This window comes from Orcinus orca, chromosome 3 (genome assembly GCF_937001465.1).
Source record: "Orcinus orca chromosome 3, mOrcOrc1.1, whole genome shotgun sequence".
Classification (NCBI taxonomy): Eukaryota; Metazoa; Chordata; class Mammalia; order Artiodactyla; family Delphinidae; genus Orcinus; species Orcinus orca.
Window position 1 is genome coordinate 160,939,801 of NC_064561.1, and position 25,457 is coordinate 160,965,257.

General features: G+C 33.1%; 1 long non-coding RNA gene across 1 annotated transcript in view; it reads left to right on the top strand.

Annotated features, from left to right (window-relative positions):
- Positions 1-25,025, top strand: part of LOC125964077 (uncharacterized) — a 39,937-nt gene extending 14,912 nt beyond the window's left edge. Inside the window, exon 3 of the long non-coding RNA XR_007476686.1 lies at positions 24,984-25,025. This is a non-coding gene — a long non-coding RNA (uncharacterized LOC125964077). The remainder of the gene's footprint in view (positions 1-24,983) is intronic.
- Positions 25,026-25,457: the final 432 nt, after the last annotated feature.

The window sequence follows — 25,457 nt, forward strand, 5'->3', positions numbered from 1 at the left end:
TCTAGGCTCCCTGAATTCATGGTTAACATGCTTTATCTACTACTTTCCAGTATCAATAGAAATTTGTCCCATTTAAAAAATCTTCTATTTCTAAAATCAGTAGGAATTTGGATTGGGATCTATCAGTAACTACCAAAAATCATGTGACATTTGGAAGACCTAAAATAGAATTCTTTCTTTATTTTATTTATTTATTTATTTATTATTTTTTTTGCGGTATGCGGGCCTCCACTGTTGTGGCCTCTCCCGTTGCGGAGCACAGGCTCCGGACGCACAGGCTCAGCAGCCATGGCTCATGGGCGTAGCCGCTCCACGGCATGTGGGATCTTCCCGGACCGGGGAACGAACCCGTGTCCCCTGCATCGGCAGGCGGACTCTCAACCACTGCGCCACCAGGGAAGCCCAGAATTCTTTATTTTTCATTAAAATGTTTCATTTTATAGAATATAGTACAATACTTAAAGCTAAAATATAATTTTTTTCTAGGTAGTTCCATTACCTGGAAATGTCAATTTTTAAACATTTAAATGATGATTTAGAAAGAAGTCAAGACTCATCAAATATCATATTTACCTGTGCTTTTAAGACAATGGATCAACTTTAATTTTCTTTTCTTAAAATTTTTATTTATTTATTTTTGGCTGCATTGGGTCTCTGTTGCTGCATGCAGCTTTCTCTAGTTGCAGTGAGAGCAGGGCTACTCTTTATTACAGTGTGTGGGCTTCTCACTGTGGTGGCTTCTCTTGTTGCAGAGCACAGGCTCTAGGTGCATGGGCTTCAGTAGTTGTGGCACATGGGCTCAGTAGTTGTGGCTCATGGGCTGTAGAGCACAGGCTCAGTAGTTGTGGCACATGGGCTTAGTTGCTCCAACGTATATGAGATCTTCCCAGACCAGGGATCGAACCCATGTCCCCTGCATTGGCAGGCAGATTCTTAACCACTGTGCCACCAGGGAAGTCCAACTTTAATATTCTTATACCAACTTTAACATCTGCAAATTTTCTTTGTACAAATTTCACCTTTGTAAAACATAATATATTATCAAAACATAAAAGTATCAAATTTTATCAAAATATAATTAATTCAACCAATTAAATTTTAGCACATTTTAAAATTCTCAAGAATTTTCTAATTTTTATTAGTTTTACATTTTTATTATAACATTTTAAATGTATTTTGTATTTTTAATGCAATTTTCAATTCAATAATGAATAAAATATAGCTCCTCTCCTCTGGGAGCTCTCTATATAATTGGAGAGTCAGACAGATAAATGGATAAGAAAACAGTGTGTTATTTGCCATGCAGAATAATTATGGAAGGTGCAACAGTAATATTAAGAAAAAAGAGGCTAATTATTGGTATTTGATAAAAGTCAGAAATCCCTTTGTGGTGGAGACATCTAACATGAATTTAGAACATGATTACAGTTTACCATGAGAATAAAAATATAGAATTAATTATCTAGGAGTAAGTAGATTCACATAAAAGAGGGAAAATGTCCATGTCCATAATGCAGACACAAAATGCATGATATACAATGTGAGCATTTGTAAGTCTCTAAACAAAAATTATTAATAGTGACAGCACTTTGACAACTTTCAGTGTTAAGAATATTATCTCTGTCAATAATATTTTTTTAAATAGAATAAAACATTTGAATATGTTTAAACAGATATCATTCTGATTACTAACTCTAAAGATAAATGTAACAGATTTATAATAAAAGCAACTTAAAGCCCAGAGTGGCTTCCTGTCAACAATATTTATTCTTTAAGGAATGCATGGAAATGATAATGGATTAAAAAAAAGAAAAAAAACTAAAAAAGTACAAAAATATAGGGAAGTCTGTTTGCTTTGCATCTGACTGTGGACACATTCAAAGAACACTGGCAGAGACAAGAATAGTGAATTAAAAAAAGAAACAAACACCCTGAATTGAAAGAAACACTCTATTCTATCCAAAGAACTTAATTCTCAGATATTATTAAAGACATAAAATAAGAAAAGATAGTTTTCTCTGATGAGATTAACAAAAATTAAAACAAGACAAAACCTAGTGTTAGTTCAGGCTCTTCCAAATATTCACGTTGAGAATTTAAATTGGTACAATACTTTTGGAACACATACCCTTTCCCTATTAATTCTGTTTTTGGAAATTTACTTTGAATACATTGTCTCACATATGTGTTTTTATATTCAACATTAAACAATATATAACTGATACCATGCAGACAAAACAGGTTACTATTATGAGAGAGAGAGAGTAAATTGAAGAACCTCTGTACAGTCTACTGGTGTCAGGATTTCACAAGAGTTTTTGTGCTTTTTTTTTTTCAACATTTTAACTCTCACATGCAATTTGCATAATTTACCTGTATAAATTAATAAATTAAATCTTAAATGTAGCTCTCTCTCGGATTCACAAGACAAAATTCATGAATCATATCCAAAACCATGAAGAGTTCTGCAGACAATACTCTAAGTGTTTTGCACATCCTGACTATATGGAGTCCCTTTAATATTTATTAATATCAAAGACAATTCATGGTCTGAGGAATGCACTTTGTGAAATACTGAGCTATATCACAAGCCTTATGAAGACATTTATTTTAAGTAAAAGTTAAGGACCCCTTTCAGGAATTCATCATCCCAAACAAAATAATATACATTGGTAGAGAAGAAGTCTCTTCTTTTTCTTTAATAAACAATCCTAAACTGGTCAAATACATAAGCACATACGTGGAGATTCTTGAATCTCCAAAGTAAATCTATAGATGTATTGCAAGAAGGGCAGTATGGGACACAATTACTGTGCTCACTTCATCCTAGGACTAATGAAGCATGAGAGAAATAGTTGTGCAAACACATCAATTTGTCATCTTTACATAGCTGCATTGGAATTTTCCTATCTGACACTCTCAAGGTTGGATGAAAAATCACATATATCAACAATATTGAGTACAGAATATGCATAATTGGAGGTCAACGTGTGATTAAAGTTAAAGCCAGATTGGATTCACATCATAGACCATAAATGACAGGTTCAGAAGTAAAATGTTATACATTATTTATTTGTGTTTATCAAATTATTATAACATTTTAATAAAATTTATAAAATTCATTGATCTGTATTTTCTAGATATTTTACATGGATGTGTATGACTTTGATAATAATGAAAAAAGAAAAAAGGAAAGATGTACTCATTTTAGAAATATTTTCCTCAAAAATAATTTTAAAATATGTTAGAATTTAAAATCCTCATGCTACACTGATGTCACACGCATAAGAATGATTTTCATCTTAACAAAACATGTCAAATGTCTGTTTTCTGTGCCAAGATCTTTACCCTGTGATGCCTTTGTTTTATGGAGCCATGTCTTTCAAAATATCTGTACCTGTGTCTCTTGACTTTATCATAATGCTTGCATATAAGTAATGATCAATTATCAGTTTAAAAACAATGGATATAAGAAGCAAATTATTGTTCCAGTGATTGCCAGTTACACCAACTTTGTGTAATATACTGTGGTACACACATGTTATGAGGTACTGTGATGGTTAATTTAATGTATCAACTTGAATGGTCTAAGGGATGCCCAGATAGCTGGTAAAACATTTTTTCTGGTTGTGTCTAGGAAGAAGTCTCATGAAGAAATAAACATTTAAATCAGTAGATTGAATAAGGAAAATCTGCTTTACCAATGTGGTGGTGGATGGGGACATCATCCAATCCATTGAGGGCCCAAATAGAACTAAAAGGCAGAGAAGGGGCAATTCTCACTCTCTTAAGATGCAACATCCATTTTTCTGCCCTTGGACATCAGAACTCCTGGTTTTCATGCCTTTTGACTTTGACTGAATTATACCACCAACTTTCCTAGATCTCCAACTTGCAAACCCCATGTAGTCAGATATCTCAACCTCCCAAATTACATGAGCCAATTCCCATAATAAATCTCCTCTTATATATCAATATATCCTGTTTCTCTGGAGAACTCTGATGAATACAGATGTCATCCACAAACATCATTCTCTCTAAAAAACCTAATCTTAATACATATGTATATTTTGTCTATTTCCTGAAGACTGTACAAGCATTGCAACTAATGAATTCCACTTATTAGTATTTAGTATAAGAAACAAATACATAAAATTTATTATAGTTCATTTTAGCTTGGACTCACTGCTTTGGAGGAGGAAATACATGAAATGAAAATGCTAAAATATTTTGAATGAGTAGAATTAGAATACAGGTCTAGATTTCTCATTAAGTCCATGTTGGGAAAAAATACCAAACTTCTAAGCAAATATTGCAAATTAAAATATTTGATTTCATAATCTGTAATGACTACTGGTTATATTTTCTAAAAGTACTGTTTGTGTATACTTTGTGAATCTGATGCTATGTAATGTACTGAAGAAAGGAGAGGTATCAAAATGCTTTAAGAAGCCTGGAACTAAGTATATTTTCAAAATGTTCATGTGAAGAAAGTAACTAAAACTGTAAGTGTATTTCCATAAAATGTTTTAAATACTTTGCTCAGGAAAATCTTACTGAACTGAAGAGAATAATAATTGAATTATAATTGCATGCCTTTATAAACCAAGATACATTTACTGGCTATGTGTAAATATTAGAATAAAACATTAGGTTGAGTTTTTTCTTAAACTTTACGGAATATTTTCAGTTCTCTAAATAGAAAACTAGTTACCAGATATATCTTACATAGAGTGTGGAAACATATTTTCAATTTTGAAGTATAAATGAGTAATTTACATGAATTAATAAGGAAAAAATGTAGCTAGAGAGGAAGGCCAACTTGTAAAGCTACCAATTCAGTTCTACCAGGTTTTGTTTTATTTAGACTCCATTGTTATTCTCCCATTCTTTAGTTTTGTTAAGGTTTTTCCAAATTTCAAGATTGTCCCCACTGACTAATCTTATTAGGAAGTTTTATTTTGTTTTTACTACTGATTTCTCTGCTCCTTGACCGATGGTAGTATTATTTATTAATGCAATTGTTATTATAATTAAATGTTTAAAGGTATAGTAAGTTAATAGTACTTTGGATATTCAAAGTCAATAAATGTTTTAAAAGTTTATATATTTCATATATATTTCAGTTGTTTTCATAAAATGTATAACACATTACTGATAATCAAGGAATTCCCCTATCCCAATCATTTTCTTAACTTCCATAGGCAACCATTTATATGCCTTGGACTTGAGTCTTTTTCATCTCTTGCTCTATCCCTATGTATGTATCTATCTATCTACCTACCTACCTACCTATCCTCCCTATTATCTATCTCTGTGTCTATAACTATATCTTATATAAATATATTTATCTGTATATGAATTTTTGTATCATCTATCTGTATCTCTGTATATATAATCTATATATCTAAATGTCTATCTACAAAACCAGTGCAGATTTATATAGTCATATATAAGTGTTTGCTCTTCTGATGAATATTCAATTCATCTTCAGATGGTGCTATTGTATTATGTTTCAAATTTACTTTTTAAAAAAAATTCTTAGATTAAATGTTCATATCTTTTTATCATTCTGGTTTCTCTTATGTATTTTTAAAAATCATTTGTTAATTTTTATCTGCAGTTTATCATTTATATTGACATACATACTTTAAAATAATTACTGGATGACAATGTTTTACTGTTTCATGTATTTTCTATCATATATTTAAACGTGTAGGGTATGTTTTATCACTAAACCCATAATTTTGTTTAATTTGAAAAATCTACTTATATTTGTATATGCTGTTATTATTGAGTGTTGTTTAATTCATCCTTATACTAGGCATAAATTTAATATTCCATGTTATTTATTTTTTCATCTGTTTTTAAATTGAAGTGTAGTTGATTTACAATATTGTGTTAGTTTCGGGTGTACAGCAAAGTGATTCAGTTAAACCTATATACATTCTTTTTTAATATTCTTTTCCATTAAGCTTTATAGGAGGATATTGAATATAGTTCCCTGTGCTATACAGTAGGACCTTGTTGTTTATCCTTTCTGTATATAATATTTTACACCTGCTAACCCCAAACTCCCAATACATGCCTCCCCCACCCCTCCTCCCCATTGGCAATTACAAAAGTCTGTTCTCTATGCCTGTGAGTCTGTTTCTGTTTCATAGATAAGTTCATTTGTATCATAGTTTAGATTCCACATATAAGTGATATATGGTATTTGTCTTTCTGACTTACTTCACTTAGTATGATAATCTCTAGTTCCATCCATATTGCTGCAAATGGCATTATTTCATTCTTTTTTTATGGCTGGGTAGTAATCCATTGCATATATGTACCACATCTTCTTTATCCATTCATCAGTCGTTGAATGCTTAGGTTGTTTCCATGTCTTGGCTATTGTAAATAGTGCTGCTATGAATATAGGGATGCATATATCTTTTAAAATTATAGTTTTGCTTGGATATATGCCCAGGAGGGGGATTGCTGGATCATATGGCAACTATATTTTTATTTTGGGGCGAACCTCCATACTGTTTTCCATAGTGGCTACACCAACTTACATTCCCACCAACAGTGTAGGAGGGTTCCCTTTTCTCCATACCCTCTCCAGCATTTGTTATTTGTAGACTTTTTAATGATGGCCATTCTGACCAGTGTGAGGTGGTACTGCATTGTAGTTTTGATTTTCATTTCTCTGCTAATTAGCGATGTTGAGCAGCTTTTCATGTGCCTGTTGGCCATCTGTATGTCTTCTTTGGAGAAATATCTATGTAGGTCTTCTGCCCTATTCTATGTTATTTCTGATTATTTTTTTCACTTTTAGGCTTTCAATGTGTCTTGTATGTATTTTGTGATTCCAATTATGCTTTTCACAATAAAAGCCAATACATAAAATGTAAAGAATAATATCTAATTTCCCTAGTATGTCTGTTGGTATAAATATGAACAGATTGCATATGTTTAAGTCTGTGAAGATTTTTATTCTTTTCTGGTGACAGTGTCTATTTTTATTAATTATATATTCTTCTAAATTACCACACTTTATATGTCTTGATATTAGATAGGGCATGTCTATGTGTTAATTTGTTCTTTTAGAGTTATTTTGAGTAGTCATGCAACTTAATAATTCCTTATGAAATTTAAAATTCCTAATTAAATACATTTTTGTTAAATTTTATTAAAATTGTGTTAAGTTTATACATGAGTTTGGTAGAAATTGACATCTAAACAACTTGTACCTTTCAATCTCACACAAATTTTTTATCTTTCTCTTATTTGTGCTGTGTGTTAATATCTTATATTTTGTTAGATATATTCCTAAGCATCATTTATTTTGGTGCTTTCATTAACATAATCCCTTTTAAATTAAATTTTCTGATTTTAATTGCTGGCAAGTAGAAATGTTATGGATTTTTGTATGTTTGTCTGACTTCTGCCACAACTGATAAACTTACTTATTAATTCAAATATTCTGTCGTTGGATTCTCTTGAATTTACTGTGCTGAAAACTTTATCATCTGTAAATCACTGCAACTTTTTAGTCTTTACTTTCTACTCTCCATGCTTTTTAGTTGTCCTCTCATCCTCTCTCCCCCATTCTTCTCCTTATCCTCCTCTTTCTGCCTTATTTTTTAAACCTTATCATATTTAATAAGGACTTAGGAGTTAAACTAAAATATTAAAGAGGTGGAGGAATACAGAGTATTTTTAATCTCTAACATGTTAATACCCCTTTGGTCCTTATTGTCCTTTGTCCTCTCCCTACCCCTCCTCCCCTTTTTTCCCCTCCTCCCTAGAATATTATTTTTACTAGATGTAGTGTTTCCATTTCATTTTTTTCTTTGATTCAATAAAATTTAGACATTTTATTTTAAATTTCAGACAAATATATTTGAGGAGGTAGGACTACTTAGGTGATTTAGGTTTGTAAATGTTTTTTGAAAATAATGTTCTGTCTACATTTATTTGTGTGCAAGCTTTTAATTGTGCTCTTCAAACATATTCTACATTTTCTTACTGTTTCAAAGCAAGGAATTTTAAAACATAGTTTTGTGAATTTTTCACATCTCTACTGAATTGTCTCCGAATTTCCTTTTTGTATTTCAATTTAAGGTATATTTGGTGCATACAAAATTTGTGCTTATTTTATCTTTATGGACTTTATTCATTTAATCATTAGTTAAATATTCACTCTTACTCTCACTTATTTTTATCTCAGTTATGTTGTGCTGCAGTTGATAGTGATATACAAACTTTTTTGAGAGTTGGAAATATTTGCCAGGTACCTAGATAAATATAGATATATATATTGATATTATTTATTTGTTTAAAGTTAATACTTATTTAGCTAAGCAATGTAGTGACCAAGTTCTTTGTCATTGTGTCATGTATCTAATTCTGCATTTCTGTTTCTTTTTTTCTTTTTTCTAAGGCTCAATATTCTGGGTTTCCTATGGGGAGATGTTTAGAGTTTTATTTATATAATGAATTATTACTTCAGAAAAAAAAAGTCAGAATTTTCAAATACATAGAGATCATTACTGATTTATCTATACTAAATTTGTGGACAGCTTATCTATTACATAAAGTATTTTATGTCTATCGTTATAAGTGATTGACAGGTCCTTTTTAACAATTTTTTTTAAATTTTGGTGAAATATAACAAAATTTACCATCTTTAACTGTTTTAATTGTACAGTTCAGGGGTATTAACTATACTCACTTTTTTGTGTAACCATTACTACCAATCATCTCCAAACTCTTTTGTTTTGCAAAACTGAAGCTCTGTATCCATTAAATACTAAATACCTGCCCATTCTCCCCTTACCCCTGCCCCTGAAAACCACCACTCAACTTTCTGACTGAATTTAACTACTCAAGGTACCTCATATAAGTTGAACCATGTAGTATTTGTCTTTATGGGAGTGGCTTATTTCATTTAGCTTAATGTCTTCAAGGTTCATTCATGTAGTAACTGTGTGTTGGAATTTTCTTCCTTTTTAAAAGTGAATAATATTCCATTGTATTTGTACACCAAATTTTCTTTATACACATCTCTGTTGATGAACAGTTGGCTTGCCTCTACCTCTTGGATACTGGGAATAATGCTGCTATGACCATGGGTGTACAGATATCTCTGAGACCCTGCTTTCAATTTTTTGATGTATATACCCAGAGGTGATATTGCTTAATCACATGACAATTCTATTTTTAAGTTTTTACGGAAGTGCCATACAGTTTCCCACAGCAGCTACACTATTTAACATTCCCATCAACATTATACAGGATTCCAGTTTCTCCACATCCTCACCAGTACTTATTTGCTGTTTTGTTTTGTTTTATAGGGTTTGAGGTAATATCTCATTGTGGTTTTTATTTGCATTCCCTAATGATTAATGATATTGAGCATCTTCCCATGTGCTTGTTAGCCATTTGTATATCTTCTTTATAGAAATTTATTGAAATGTTTTGCCCATTTTTGAATCAGGTCATTTATTTTTTGTCATTCAGTTATAGGCAGTCCTCTTGGTTTTCATTTCAAAAAGGTTCTTGTAGAATACAATATACATGTGTGTATATACATCTATGTTATATATATAGAGAGAGGATAGTGTTTTAATATAATAATAGAATATGATAAGATGATATAGCTACATTTAAATTGCACGAAGGTTATTATAATACAATAGAATACTAAATTTTCCAAAGAAAATAGTAAATGGTATATAAGAGAATACATATTTTCTGAAATATGAAATAAATATGAAATATAACTGAAAATATTTTCCTCAGTTACCAATTTAATTCATTTTTTGTAAAGAAGTACTAAACGTATTCTGCAATAAAAAAATTTTTTGGTCAAAACTCAGGGGCCACTAAGAAATGTAATATACTCATTTTCTTTTATCTTGCATTTTTTTCCCTTCAAATATATTGTGATTAAATAAACACTACAAACATATTCAAGTACTAAAATATTGGATTACTAATAGGTTAAATTAATATAAATGAAAGCATAAATTCATGGATTTGAAAGTAAAAATTACATTGATCCTTACACCAAAGAATAGCATCTTTGAAAATATCACCATGATAACAGAAAAAATAATGAAAATGAATTAGAAAATAATATATTCACTTAGAGTAATAAAGGGGATGGACTTCCCTGGCCGTCCAGTGGTTAAGTCTCCACACTTCCACTGCAGGGATCACAGGTTCGATCCCTGGTTGGGGGACTAAGATCCCGCATGCCACGCAGTGCAGCCAAAAATATAAATAAAATTAAATAATAAAGGAGAAATGAATGCAGATGTAAACATTATAAAATAGTATATTTAATTTGATATAAGCACATTCTAAAATATCAAGTAGATGATTTGACAAGAAAATATAAATTTTAAAAAATTGTGTGAAGCAGAAGCAAACCTGGATGGAATCTGTAATGTATAATGATCATAAAACCAAATCAAAACCAAACAGAAATATAAAACCAAAAAAAATCTTACTATATTTTATGACAGAAAGCTTAGGATTGACCCCAAGACATTGAAATTTAACTGACCTCAACTAATCCTAAATTCTGCAATTAAAATTGTGGGGTTTTTTTAAACATACTTCACAGTATTGAAATTAAAAAGAGCTTAGAATAATTAGTGAAAATAGAAAACTCTCAGATGTCTTTCATTCTTACTGTCATCCATCTGTGAGCCACATCAAAAATTACACTTAATTTGAGGTCACATTTTCTGACTGATTTCCCTAATGTAGCAAATTTTATATTTATGACTATGCAAGTATTATCTACAACATGGACATTTGTATGGTCCAGTGGTTAAAGATACAGGTTTCCAAGTCAAATTGTCTGATTAAATTTTTGCTTTGCCACTTATTCTCCATGTGAACTGAAGCAGATGTCTTAAGTTTCTAAATCTGTGTATTTTTATTTATATTATAGGAGCTATGATGATAATAAATGGCCATTTTTCATAGAATTACTGTGAAGACTAAAAGAGTTAGCATACATGAAGTCACACATACTCTGAAAAGTTCATGGTACAAAAGCACATCTAGAAAAGAGGATTGACTAGCACAAGATTTGGGGTGAACGGGGGTCTAAAGCTCAGATCTACCGCTTACTAATTTCTTATGGGCTAATTGCACTATAAATTTGTGTGTTTATATTTAAAAAGGAAATATTATTTATTTCATTTCCCAAGGATTGTTTTGAGGTTTTAATGATTTAATTCATGCAAAGGGCTTAGTACAGGGACTAGTAAAGAAAACAAGTCAATATCAACTACTGTTTAAATAAATTATAACCATCAAAATATTGTTTTTGCAATATCTTCCTTTTATTCGCATGTACCTCACCTCACCCTCACTGTAAACCCAATTCATGTTTCCCACTGTGTGTGGCTGCAAGCTGTATGTACGTGACTGGTTGAAGGGTGATTATGAAAGCACACACACATAGACACACATAACACAAGTATAAGACACAATATTTGTGTGTGTGTACACATATTTACTTCATACAGATTATGAATATATTCATCTAATTTATTTGAATTCTTCCTGAGCTACCTCACAGTAGGTATCATGACATGATACTCAATTCAGTCTGTGACTTGGAATTATTCACTCATACACCAGTATGATTAAGCAGTCTTATGGTATGTCAGTTTGATAGATTTTGTAAGTTACTAAAATTGTTACTTATTTTGCATTCCCTAGTTTTTTTCCAATTTTTTTATTGTTTTAAAACACTTTCAAGTATTTAGAAGAGATTTATAGGCAAATCAGTAGTTTTGCAAACATCATTCAAGGCTTCTAATATAATTTGCTCCCAGTTCTAGAAACATCTGTCATTTGATACAATGTTTTATGTTAATTCATGGAAAAAAGAAAAATATCACATAAAATGAGATATATTTTATTATAATAAATTATGGAAACATAGTTTTATGCAACCAACTTAAATACTTACTGATATTGTAAACAAGTTTAGGAAGATAAACACCAATTTTTTTTTTTTTTTTGCGGTACGTGGGCCTCTCACTGTTGTGGCCTCTCCCATTGCGGAGCACAGGCTCCAGACGCACAGGCTCAGCGGCCATGGCTCACGGGCCCAGCCGCTCCACGGCATGTGGGATCTTCCTGGACCGGGGCATGAACCCGCGTCCCCTGCATCGGCAGGTGGACTCTCAACCACTGCGCCACCAGGGAAGCCCTGATAAATGCCATTTTTAATGAGGAATTTTCTCACAATTGTGTTATGAAACTAAGTACTACATGAATATGTCAGAACCCAACAAATTTTATACGAAGTGTTTTTCACTGGGTAAATTCTAGAAGTTCAGAATGAGATCACTATGTCTCCTCATTAGGGTTTTAAAAATACAAAATTTACCTAATTTACCTACGTCATGATTCAAGGACACTTCATAAGAATGACGTTTAAAAAAATGAAACATGGAATTTAGTTTTAGTCAGTAGGACAGAAACTTTTCCTTTTTAGTTAAATTGCAATAAACTGTATTGTTAATGAAAGTTTACCTAAACTTTGTTAAATTATCAAGCCCACAGTTTATTTTTAAGTGAATCATATTTTACATTATTCATCACATACAACACATAGCACCTTAATTTTATACTATTTTAGAGTTATGAGCCACTTTGAATAATTTTCTTAATATTCTATAATGTGTAATATATACTTGTTTAGCTATAATGGTCATTCTCAATGTGTTTGAAAATTCATGTCAATCAGTTTTTAATTTCTTCTAAAGAGAGGCATATGTTTATGATCATATAATTGCTCTAAATTGTGTTTAATGTTATAGAAGATTGAAATAAGTTAAAGACCCTGAATAGCCAAAGCAATCTTGAGAAAGAAAAATGGAGCTGGAGGAATCGGGCTCCCTGACTTCAGACTATACTACAAAGCTACAGTAATCAAGACAGTAGGGTACTGGCACAAAAACAGAAATATAGATCAATGGAACAGGATAGAAAGCCCAGAGATAAACCCAGGCACCTATGGTCAGTTAATCTATGACAAAGGAGGCAAGGATATACAATGGAGAAAAGACAGTCTCTTCAACAAGTGGTACTGGGAAAACTGGACACCTACATGTGAAAGAATGAAATTAGAACATTCTCTAACACCATATAGAAAAATAAACTCAAAATGTATCAAAGACCTAAATGTAAGACTAGAGACTATAAAACTTTTAGAAGAGAACATAGGCAGAACACTCTTTGACATAAATCACAGTAATATCTTTTTGGATCCACTTTCTAGAGTAGGAGAATAAAAACAAAAACAAACAAATGGGACCTAATTAAACTTAAAAGCTTTTACACAGCAGAGGAAACCATCAACAAAACAAAAATACAACCCACAGAACAGGAGAAAATATTTGCAAATGATACAACGGACAGGGGATTAATCTACAAACTCAACTATAGTTCATTAAAAAATTAATTAAAAAATTTTTTTGTAAGCATCAAAAAAAAAAAGATGTAATACATATACACAATGGAATACTACTCAGCCATAAAAAAGAATGAAGTAATGCCATTTGCAGCAACATGGATGGATTATCATACTAAATGAAGTAAGTCAGAGAAAGACAAATATCATATGATATCACTTGTATGTAGAATCTTACAAAAATGATACAAATGAATTTGTTTACAAAACAGAAACAGACTCACAGACATAGAAAACAAACTTATGGTTACCAAATGGAAAATGTGGGGGAAGGATAAATTAGGAGTTTGTGATTAACATATACACACTACTATATACAAAATAAAAAGGACTGACTGTATATAGCACAGGGAACTATACTCAGTATTTTGTAATAAGCTAAATGGGGAAAGAATCTGAAAAATGATATATGTATACCTGAATCACTTTGCTGTACACGTGAAACTAACTCAACATTGTTAGTCAACTATATTCCAGTGTAAAATAAAAAAATTTTTTAAATCAAATAAATGGGTTGAATGCAATGGTTTATTAAATATGAATATTAAAATAGAAGGATTTACTACATATTATAATATGTACTTCAATAATGCAGTGCATAAATGTAAAAATATTTTCAAAATATGTTTGGGTGTAAACTGTACCTAACATTTAAGCTTGATGTCAGGCCAGCTCCATTTGTTTACTAGGTGCTCTATTATTCAAATCAGAAAATAGAAAAGAAATGAAAGTCAACAAAAATACGCTTTCTGAATCCAGGCAGGATATATCTTAATGCAGAGATCACAGTTTACTTACCAGGTGAATATGCCTGTAACTGGAACATTGTTATTTATCATTCCAGGGTAAAGCTTAGACAATCATGTTGTATTGCTTCAATTGCTTCACCAATGCTCCAGCAATGCTTTGTAACAAACACTCCCAAGCTCAGTAGTCTCAAATAACACGTTTTTCTCTATTACAGGTCTGTGTATTAGTAGAGTGGCTCTGCTTCAGAGTACTGGCCAACTTGGTTTGGCTTTGGGCTGCAGTAGGTTTCAGGTCTGTTCCTGGGTCTCTACATTCTCTTTGTACCAGCAGCTAGCTAATCATGCTTTTTTCATGACAGATCATTAAAGCACAGACTGGAAACAAACAATGCTTCTTAAAGCCCTGGCTCAAAACTGGCCTGTAAGTCTGCCCATATTTTCTTGCCCAAAGCAAGTCATGTGAATACAGACAAATCAGTGGGACTGAAAAGTACATAAAATAAAGCATGTGGAGCATTAAAACCTCACATGGCAAAGTGTGAACATATAATTCCAATACAGGGAGAGAGTAGAAAACTGAGGATAATAACCCACCTCCCCCCTCACACACACACAAACCTAGTCATTCTGTCCAAATTTAGGAATCAGACAAGAAGATATACCTCCTCAGTAGTGGAGTGAGGAAAAAGTAAGAGGCTTAGGGTTACTAACGTATCTCTGTTCACAATATAAAAATACCAATAACAGGGAAGAAAAATTCCCCTTTAAAAACTGGTACATAATTATTGCTGTACTGAGTAACAATGATAATACGATCAGCATAAAAACAAGTTTGATTTAAATAGGGCCTTTTCAGAGAGTCAGGAAGGATGAATTCATCTTAACTGAAAATGAGAGACAATGATTATTTTAGATGTCAAAGATCACACACATTGCAATTTCTACAGGCCTCATTCCTTGACAGCTTAAAGAAATTTAGAGGAATTGAAACAAAGATTCCTTCGAGCCCCATTGTTCTACTTTGAAGTTATTACATCACAGATTTTGCTCTAAAATTTATGTTGGGACTAAGACCCTTTACAGAATTTGGACTTTTAACAAGAAAATACTATTCCAAGATGCATTGTGTGTGAGTGAATTGATTGTCTCATTTTTGGATACTGCTATTTGTACTATACTGCAGGAGAATTTAACCGGACAAAACAGTGGTATTTACGTTGTCAGATTATCAGCTCAAACACTTTTCAGGGATGATAGTTTTTAAAAAAACTTAAATGAGGCTAAAAAAGGGAAAAGTAAATATAGAAGCAGATTAAGTTTTTCTTAAATGCCTTTTTGGAGCGTATTTTAAAATAACTCCTGGAATGAATAATATATATATATATATAATATATATATATATATAATATACATAATATATCTAGATAGAAGCAGAACAAAGAACCTACCCCTGAATCTTTGAATAGATTAGAATCTTTGTTCTAGATTAGTATCTTTTTTCATTTACCTGCTTTAAAAGTTCCTTTCAAAAACCGACATAAAACTAACTGACTTCCTACAGCACCATTCACAAAAAACTTTTCATAAAGTAAGCAAAAATAGGTGATTGTGATTGATGAAGGTTAAATTTTGCCTGTAGCAACAGAGATTTTTGTTTTTAATAAAGATTTTTGCTGAAACTTTTTAAAGATTATAAACTACTTTTGTTTTATTAAGGTATCCATATCCATTCAATACTGAGAATATTGATACTTTAAAGTTAATAAATTTTATCAGCAACAAAATATCACTTGTTCATTTAATATATTAACATTTTTTAACATCTTTATTGGAGTATAATTGCTTTATAGTGTTGTGCTATTTTCTGCTGTACAACAAAGTGAATGAGCTCTATGTATACATATATCCCCATATCCCCTCCCAATTATATCTCCCTCCCACCTTACATATCCCAACCCTCTAGGTGGTCACAAACCAGTGAGCTGATCTCCCTGTGTGATGCAGCTGCTTCCCACTAGCTGTCTGTTTTACATTTGGTAGTGCATATATGTCAATGCTACTGTCTCATTTCGGCCCAGCTTATGCTTCCCCCTCCCCTTGTCCTCAAGTCCATTCTCTACATCTGCATCTTTATTCCTATCCTGCCCCTAGGTTCATGAGAACCTTTTTTTTAGATTCCATATATATGTGTTAGCATATGGTATTTGTTTTTCTCTTTCTGACTTCACTCTGTATGACAGACTCTAGGTCCATCCACCTCACTACAAATAACTCAATTCCATTTATTTTTATGGCTGAGTTTCATTTATTTTTATTTATTTTTATTCCATTGTATATATGTGCCACATCTTCTTTATCCATTCATCTGTCAGTGGACACTTAGATTGCTTCCATGTCCTGGCTATTGTAAATAGTGCTGCAATGAACATTGTGGTACATGACTCTTTTTGAATTATAGTTTTCTCAGGGTATATGCCCAGTAGTAGGATTGCTGGGTCATATGTTCCTTGCTAATAGGTATTTCAAAAGGGATATATTACAGTGTCTGAGAGTCACAAAAATATAGCATGAAAAACAACAATTACTTAAAAGAAACACAAAAAGTCCTTGTACTTAAAGTTTTTGCAAATTCTAAAAATAAAATGGTATAATGAACTAAATGGTATTTTTATGCAAACAGATGGAAGGATTCCAAACAGTTTCTTATAACACTCCTAAATAGAAGTTAATGGCAATATCTTAGCTGCATTCTGATGGTTATTTTTTTTAACAGAAGTAGATTGTAGATTAATGGATGGGCTTCATAATTGTTACAATAGCTTTTTTTTTCTTATTTATGCTTTTGGAAGCTATTACAAAATTGATTGCTAAACTGTGATATGTTGAGAATATATTATCTACCATGCTCTGTGCTAAGGGTTAGCATACAATTGGTGTTTTGATGCTTTTCAGGAGACTTGCAACTTTTATAATTTGCTTTAAATCATACAAGGATTAGTGTACAGATTCAAACTCATATTCTAGCTATGTTATTATAATCCCTGTGTAATATAACTTAGTTCCCTGCAATAAACATTGCCAGATGACATAATGATTGTGTATCCAAAATGATTTAGATATGCATCTGTCAATGAAGGTGATTTCCATCAGCACAAATTCACTGCGCATCTATACTGATTCTTTTTACTGTCATTAGATAAACAAAGAATGACTATACCCATAATAGATGTGGCAAAAAAATGAAGGTACTGGGCACTCTGCAGAAAATTAAAAATAAAAGTTATCTTTTTGCCAAAAACAAACCAATTACATAGAAGGTATTTTCACATTGCACCAAGATAATATTCATTAAGGCTATCAACATATCCTAAAAGAGGCATTCTACATCTAAGTAAATTTGGGAAACACTGAATTAAACACATTTAAAACTCTTGCAGGAATTTTCAGAGCATTTAGTATGCAAACTCATAAATGTATGTCACTTAGAAGTTAATATAATATTCACCATACCTCCAATTCAAATTGTTATAGAATCACTGTTTCCCTCCTCACATTTTTTTAATCTCAAGGAATTAGAGTTTCACCAGTACATGCATTGCAGTTAGAGGAAGACTGGGATGATATAAGAAGACTTCAAGGCAGAGGTTGAAGAAGTTGTGAAAATGGTTAAATTCATCTAATTGGAAGGAAGAGCATAGACATTTCAGCTATTTTGTAATGAAAAACTCAAAGACGGTGAAAAAAATGTTACTTGATTAGAAGGCTTCTGTGTAAGAACATATTATTTCTGCTGTCATTGAGATAAATGTCAGTGGACAGTGAGGAAATGAAATGTTGAATATAGATTCAAGGAACAATAAATGAATAAGGCGTCTCAAAACAGAGTAATAAAGTGGAGAAAATATTGTAATAAAATTTGTATTATATTTAGTAATAAGTATCAAGGAGGTGGAGAAAAAGACAATAATACATGTAAAAGAGAAAGGGAATAATTTGTAGATCAATGACCTCGAAGGTGCCTATCCTTGGAAAGGGTATGGGATGCTGCTTTCTATGAGGCAGAAAGGCACTAACTCAGAGGTTCTCACCTATGACCACTTGCTCAGCAGCTGTCACCTGGGGACTTGTTTGAAATGCAAACTCTTAAGGCTCTGTCTTAGCTTGGTTTGCGATAACAAATTTCCGTAGACTAGAGGGCTTAGACCAAAAATATTTTTTCTTACAGTTTTGGAGGCTACAAGTTCAAGATCAGGGTGCTAGCATGAGCAAGTTCTTGGTGTAAGCCTTTTACCTGGTTAAGAGAGGGCTGCTTTCCTACTTACCTCTAGAAGTAGAGGGGTGGGTACCTGGAAATCTGTGTTTTTATAAGCCCTTCCAGGTGTGTCTATTTTTTCTTTAATTTTGAGAACCAATACATTTAATGTTAATTCTGAGGATATATTGATGTTTTCAAAAAGATAGTGTATCTTCAAAGCATTTGACATGAAAAGCTCAGAAAATATAATGATCAAACCTTCAGCCTTGGGCTTCCCTGGTGGTGCAGTGGTTGAGAGTCCACCTGCCTATGCAGGGGATGCGGGTTCATGCCCCGGTCAGGGAGGATCCCGTGTGCCGTGGAGGCTGGGCCCGTGAGCCATGGCCACTGAGCCTGTGCATCCGGAGCCTGTGCTCCACAATGGGAGAGGCCACAGCAGTGAGAGGCCCATGTACTGCTAAAAAAAAAAAAAAAAAAAAAGGCTTCAGCCTTTAAGAAAGATTAGATTAGGTCATTGATTGAGAATGAACAAGAGTGAGGATTAAGGACTCCTGTGAAATGCAATGCAATTTTTACAAGATATAAATTAAAGGAAAGAGGAAGATACCAGTGAAACAAGAAAAGATGAAGTATTTGATTTACTTAAACTAGTTTCTCAGAAAATGTTCTGCAGGGACTTCACTGGCAGTCCAGTGTTTAAGACTCTGCATGGGTTTGATCCCTGGTTGGGGAACTAAGATCCCACAGGCCATGCAGTGTGGCCAAAAAAAAAATCTACAGCCTAAAAGCATGAATGTTGAAAGCAAACAGAATGGATGACACATAATCAGGTGTATTTCTTTTTTTACTGGCTTTGCTGGGGTTCTCCAGAGAGCTTGTGATTCTGTTGTGCTGTTAGCATTGAAAATAACAACCATTTTTAAATTGGATTATTTTGCTATTTAGGTTGTATGAGTTACTTATATATTTTGGATACTCACCCCTTATCAGATACATTATTTGCAAATATTTTCTCCCATTCTGTACTTTGCCTTTTCATTTTGTTGATCATTTCCTTTGCTACGCGGAAGCTTTTTAGTCTGATGTATTACACTGGTTTATTTTTATTTATTTATTTTTTTGCAGTACGTGGGCCTGTCACTGTTGTGGCCTCTCCCGTTGTGGAGCACAGGCTCTGGACATGCAGCTCAGTGGCCATGGCTCACAGGCCTAGCCGCTCTGTGGCATGTGGGATCTTCCCGGACTGGGGCATGAACCCGTGTCCCCTGCATTGGCAGGCGGACTCTCAACCACTGTGCCACCAGGGAAGCCCCTACACTGGTTTATTTTTTATTTCATTGATTGCGCTTTACGTGTCATATAAAATAAAAAATCATTGTCAAGACCCTGTCAAGGAGATTTTTCCCAGTGTTTTCTTCTAGGATTTTTAAGGTGTCAGGTTTTACATTTAAGTCTTTAATCCATTAGAGTTAATTTTTGTGAGTATGTAAGACAGAGGTCTAGTTTTATTCTTTTACATGTGAGTTCCTGATTTTCCCAGCATCATTTATTGAATATACTGTCTTTTCTCCATTGAGTATTCTTAGCTCCTGCTATCACCAAATAGACGAGACAGCAAATGCTGGCAAGAATGTGGAGAAAAAGGAGCCCTTGTGCACTATTGGTAGGAATGTAAATTGGTGCAGCCACTATAGAAAACAGTATGGTGGTTTCTCAAAAAACTAAAAATAGAACTACCATATAACTCACCAATTCCACTTCTGGGTATATATCTGATAGAAACAATATCACTATGTCAAGGAGATACCTGCACTCCCATGTTCCATTATTTACAATATCCAAAACACATAAACAACCTAAGTGTTCATTGAGAGATAAATGGATGAAGTAAATGTGAGATATATACATACACACATAGAGAATGAAATATTATTAAGTCATAAAAAAGCAAGGAAATCCTGACATTTGCAACAACATGGATGGAACTTGAGGGCATTAGGCTAAGTGAAATAAGTCAGACAGAGCAAGACAAGTACTGTAGGATCTCATTTGTATATGAAATCTATAAATAACTAAACTTATAGAAAAAGAGATCAGATTTGTGGTTGCCAGAGATGGGGCATGGGGTGGAAGAATTGGGTGAAAGTTGTCAAAAGGTACGAACTTCCAGTTATAAGATAAAGAAGTACTGGAGATATAATGCACAACATGATGGCTATAATTAACACTGCTGTATGGTATATTTGAAAGTTAAGAGAGTATACCTAAAAGTTCTCATCACAAGGAAAAAACATTTGTGAATATATAAAGTGATGGATATCAACTTATTGTGGTAATCACTTTGCAATACGTGTATTCAAGTCATGTAAATGTTAAACTTATACAGTGTTGTATGTCAATTATGCTTCAATGAAAGTGAAAAAAAGAAAGAAAGGAACATTCATACAATCCTGACTCCTTAGAGGAAGGCGTGAAATTAGAATCTGAATGATGTCTGAGAATATAGGAGGGGACTGAGATTTAGATTTCCCAACAAATTCAAAGACTAGATTCCTTAGTTGAGATGCTGTTTTCAGATATAAGGATACTTAGGTTATCATTGATGAAACAGTTCCAGGTGATAAAGACCTATGTGGTGCCACAGTGTTAATGAATAATTTCACTAGGCTTTGGCCAACTGTCATGGGACTCAGTCAATTTCTAAAACTGTATATCTCCTTGTTTACAGTTTCCTTTGCTGTGCAAAAGCTTTTAAGTTTCATTAGGTCCCATTTGTTTATTTTTGTTTTATTTCCATTACTCTAGGAGGTGGGTCAAAAAAGCTCTTGCTGTGATTTTTGTCAAAGAGTGTTGTTCCTATGTTTTCCTCTAAGAGTTTTATAGTGTCTGGTCTTACATTTAGGTCTTTAATCCATTCTGAGTATATTTTTGTGTATGGTGTTAGGGAGTGTTCTAATTTCGTTCTTTTACATGTAGCTGTCCAGTTTTCCCAGCACCACTTATTGAAGAGACTGTATCTTCTCCATTGTATATCCTTGCCTCCTCTGTCATAGATTAGGTGACCATGTGTGTGTGATTTTATCTGTGGGATTTCTATCCTGTTCCATTGATCTGTATTTCTGTTTTTGTGCCAGTACCATATTGTCTTGATAACTGTAGCTTTGTACTATAGTCTGACATCAGGGAGTTTAATTCCTCCAGCTCTGTTTTTTTCCCCTCAAGATTGCTTTGGCTATTCAGGGTCTTTTGTGTCTCCATACAAATTTTAAGATTTTTTGTTCTAGTTCTGTAAAAAATGCCACTGGTAATTTGATAGGGATTGCATTGAATCTGTAGATTGCTTTGGGTAGTAGAGTCATTTGGATAATATTGAATTTTCCAATCCAAGAACATGATATATCTCTCCATCTGTTTGTGTCATCTTTGATTTCTTTCATCAGTGTCTTATAGTTTTCTGAGTACAGGTCTTTTAACTCCTTAGGCAGCTTTGTTCCTAGGTATTTTATTCTTTTTGTTACAAAGGTGAATGGGATTGTTTCCTTAATTTCTCTTTCTGATCTTTCGTTGTTAGTGTATAGGAATGCAAGAGATTTCTGTGCATTAATTTTGTATCCTGCAACTTTACCAGATTCATTGATGAGCTCTAGTAGTTTTCTGGTGGCATCTTTAGGATTCTCTATATATCTAGTATCATGTCATCTGCAAACAGTGACAGTTTTACTTCTTCTTTTCCAATTTGTATTCCTTTGATTTCTTTTTCTTCTCTGATTGCCATAGCTAGGACTTCCAAAACTATGTTGAATAATAGTGGCAAGAGTGGACATCCTTGTCTTGTTCCTGATCTTAGAGGAAATGCTTTCAGGTTTTCACCATTGAGAATGATGTTCACTGTGGTTTGTCGTATATGGCCTTTATTATGTTGAGGTAGGTTCCTTCTATGCCCAGTGTCTGGAGAGTTTTTACCAAAAATGAGTGTTGAATTTTGTCAAAACCTTTTTCTTCATCTATTGAGATGATCATATGGTTTTTATTCTTCAGTTTTTTAATATGGTGTACCCATTGATTGATTTACACATATTGAAGGATCCTTGCAGCCCTGGGATAAATCCCAATCGATCATGGTGTATGATCCTTTTAATGTGTTGTTGTGTTCTGTTAGCTAGTATTTTGTTAAGGATTTTTGCATCTATATTCATCAATGATAGTGGTCTGTGATTATTTTTTTTTTGTAGTATCTTTGTTTGGTTTTGGTATCAGAGTGATGGTCACCTTGAAGAATGAGTTTACAAGTGTTCCTTACTCTGCTGTACTTTGGAAGAGTTTGAGAAGGATGGCTGTTAGTGCTTCTCTAAATGTTTGATAGAATTCACCTGTGAAGCCAGGTGTTCCTGGACTTTTGTTTGTTAGAAGATTTTTAATCACAGTTTCAATTTCATTACTTGTGATTGGTCCACTCATATTTTCTATTTCTGTCTGATTCAGTCAGGGTAGGTTATACCTTTCTAAGAATTTGTCCATTTCTTCCAGGTTGTCCATTTTATTGGCATAGAGTTGACTGTAGTAGTCTCTTAGGATGCTTTGTATTTCTGCAGTGTCTATTGTAACTTCTCCGTTTTCATTGCTAATTTTATTGATTTGAGTCCTCTCCCTCTTTTTCTTGATGAGTCTGGCTAATGGTTTATCAATTTTGTTTATCTTCTCAAAGAACCAGCTTTTAGTTTTATTGATCTTTGCTATTGTTTTCTTTGTTTCTATTTCATTTATTTCTGCTCTGATCTTTATGATTTCTTTCCTTCTACTAACTTTGGGTTTTGTTTGTTCTTTTCTAATTGCTTTAGGTGTAAGGTTAGATTGTTTATTTGAGATTTTTCTTGTTTCTTGAGGTAGGATTGTGTTGCTATAAACTTCCCCCTTAGAACTGCTTTTGCTGCATCCCATACGTTTTGGATCATCGTGTTTTGGTTGTCATTTCTCGAGGTATTTTTTGATTTCCTCTTTGATTTCATCAGCGATCTCTTGGATATTTAGTAGTGTATTGTTTAGCCTCCATGTGTTTGTGTTTTTTACATATTTTTCCCTGTAATTTATTTCTAATCTCAGCATTGTGGTCAGAAAAAATGCTTGATATGATTTCAGTTTTCTTAAATATACTGAGGCTTGATTTGTGACCCAAGATGTGATCTATCCTGGAGAATATTCGATGTGCACTTGAGAAGAAAGTGTAATCTGCTGTTTTTCGATGGAATGTCCTATAAATATCAATTCAATCTGTCTGGTCTAATGTATCATTTAAAGCTTGTGTTTCCTTATTAATTTTCTGTTTGGATGATCTGTCCATTGGTGTAAGTGAGGTTTTAAAGTTCCCCACTATTATTGTGCTGTCGATTTTCTCTTTTTTAGCTGTTAGCATTTGCCTAATGTACTGAGGTGCTCCTATGTTGGGTGCATATATATTTATAATTGTTTATCTTCTTCTTGGATTGATCCCTTGGTCATTATGTAGTGTCCTTCCTTGTCTCTTCTAACATTCTTTATTTTAAAGTCTATTTTATGTGATATGAGTATTGCTACTCCAGCTTTCCTTTGATTTCCATTTGCATGGAATATCTTTTTCCATCCCCTCACTTTCAGTCTGTATATATCCCTGGGTCTGAAGTGGGTCTCTTGCAGACTATATATATATATATATATATATATATATATATATATATATATATAGGTCTTGTTCTTCTATCCATTCAGCGGGCCTGTGTCTTTTGGTTGGAGCATTTAATCCATTCACATTTAAGGTAATTATCAATATGCATGTCCCTATTACCATTTTCTTAATTGTTTTGGGTTTGTTTTTGTAGGTCCTTTTCTTCTCTTGTGTTTCCCACTTAGAGAAGTTGCTTTAGCATTTGTTGTAGAGCTGGTATGGTGGTGCTGAATTCTCTGGGCTTTTGCTTGTCTGTAAAGCTTTTAACTTCTCCATCTAATCTGAATGATATCCTAGCCGGGTAGAGCAATCTTGGTTGTAGGTTCTTCCCTTTCATCACTTTAAATATATCATGCCACTTCCTCCTGGCTTGTAGAGTTTCTGCTGAGAAATCATCTGTTAACCTTATGGGAGCTCCCTTGTATGTTATTTTTTATTTTTCCCTTGTTGCTTTTAATAATTTTTCTTTGTCCTTAATTTTTGTCAATTTGATTAATATATGTCTTGGTGTGTTTCTCCTTGGATTTATCCTGCCTGGGATTCTCCGCAATTCCTGGACCTGGGTGGCTATATCCTTTCCCATATTAGGGAAGTTTTTGACTATAATCTCCTCAAATATTTTCTTGCGTCCTCTCTCTCTCTCTCTGTCCTCCTTCTGGGATCCCTATAATGCAAATGTTGGTGCATTTCATGTTGTCCCAGAGGTCTCTTAGGCTGTCTTCATTTCTTTTCATTCATTTTTCTTTTTTCTTCTGTGGCAGTGAATTCAAACATTCTGTCTTCCAGATCACTTATCTGTTCTTCTGCCTCAGTTATTCTGCTATTGATTCCTTCTATTGTATTTTTCATTTCAGTTATTGAATTGTTCATCTCTGTTTGTTTGTTTTTTAATTCTTCTAGGTATTTGTTCTTTAATTCTTCTAGGTCTTTGTTAAACATTTCTTGCATCTTCTTGGTCTTTGCCTTCATTTATTTTCTGAGGTCCTGGGTCATCTTCACTATCATTATTCTGAATTCTTTTTCATTTAATTGTCTTTCTGGGGTTTTTTCTTGTTCCTTCATCTGGTTTATAGCCCTCTGCTTTTCATTTTTCTATCAATGTGGTTTTCATTCCACAGGCTGCAGGACCATAGTTCTTTTTGCTTCTGCTGTCTGCCCTCTGGTGGATGAGGCTATCTAAGAGGCTTGTATAAGCTTCCTGATGGTAGGGACTGGTGGTGGGTAGAGCTGGATTTGCTCTTGTTGGCAGAGCTCAGTAAA